This window comes from Limulus polyphemus, unplaced genomic scaffold, assembly GCF_000517525.1.
Source record: "Limulus polyphemus unplaced genomic scaffold, Limulus_polyphemus-2.1.2 Scaffold3238, whole genome shotgun sequence".
NCBI classification, from domain to species: domain Eukaryota; kingdom Metazoa; phylum Arthropoda; class Merostomata; order Xiphosura; family Limulidae; genus Limulus; species Limulus polyphemus.
In genome coordinates, this window is record NW_013668848.1 from 464 (window position 1) to 1,617 (window position 1,154).

General features: G+C 33.2%; 1 long non-coding RNA gene across 1 annotated transcript in view; it reads left to right on the plus strand.

The window, feature by feature from the left end:
• The first annotated feature begins 531 nt into the window (after positions 1-531).
• The window catches only part of LOC111088167, a 5,613-nt gene continuing 4,990 nt past the window's right edge, over positions 532-1,154 (plus strand). The window contains exons 1-2 of the long non-coding RNA XR_002612772.1: positions 532-737; positions 888-1,024. This is a non-coding gene — a long non-coding RNA (uncharacterized LOC111088167). The remainder of the gene's footprint in view (positions 738-887; positions 1,025-1,154) is intronic.

A 1,154-nucleotide genomic window follows, 5' to 3' on the forward strand; every position in this document is an offset into this window, starting at 1 on the left:
AAATTAAATGTCTAAAAATTGTTTGAAAGATAACATTACGATAAGATGGACTACTGAACTCTGCAACGTTTACTTTTTGTCTTGAACGGTCTCAATGAGTATAATTTGTCCTTGTTTCTTATGTATCATTCACTTAATTTTATAATTAATCGTTTTAGTGTAGTATGTGATGAATACATAGTATTTGCATTACTTAAGTTTAAGCTGTTTGTGTTGGAAAATTGTATTGTGTGACTCACAGTATCTGGAGCCAACAAGACCTAACAGTAGCAATATGGCTTAGGGATTTTCCAATTACAAAGTGTCAACAGAAGCCACTGTATGCGACTATTTCAAGCGAAAAAATGCAAATGCTTCATCAGAAGTTAGACTACGTAGAAAACATTAAATATCATAAGTAGCTGCACTATAACTGTATAAGAATATTTTTTTTACATCATAAAAAGAGGGGGCTTGGCCGAATCCCTCCATGCGTACGTGCGTGTAATAATGTGTACAACTTTAATGCTTCGTCATAGCTTCCATTTATTTTTCTTCTTTTCTTTACCAAGGAGCCTCTATATAAAAACCTGGTAACTTCTACACCGTGGGCATTATCAGTGTAGAAATAAATGGATGAAATCGGTGTAAGTGGAAAATATCAACAGCTTTAGCCAAATGACCTGTATTTGTTTGTTATTCATATGAGATTACGAAAGTTCGACCTTGGAGAGCGAGCAGATACGCGTTATATATCGGTATAGTAACCTTGACATCTCTTTTATATAGGCCAACCTAGTGTTATTGTTTTTTCGTTTTTAATAAAATACAACACTTAAACCTTTTTGTAATGTTAAAAAATACTGATGTAATTTTTATTCATTGGGCAGTTTTGTTTTCATTAATAGGTGGAGTGTGTCACGAGATAAATATCGCCAAGTGCAATTGAGTGGGGTGTAAAAGATTCGAGCAATCACGAAAAAAATAAGACCAATGCTTAGATAAGCAAAGGAAAAACCACAGCAGTCAAGTAATAGCTATAAGTGTGAGTGGAGTTAAGTATTATTGGAAATACATTTTAGATTTGAGAAAATATTAACTTTATTAAGAATATTGTTGCGTCATTGAGTCACATGACTACTGTGACGCAACGTTTCTAGAACTATCATGTACTT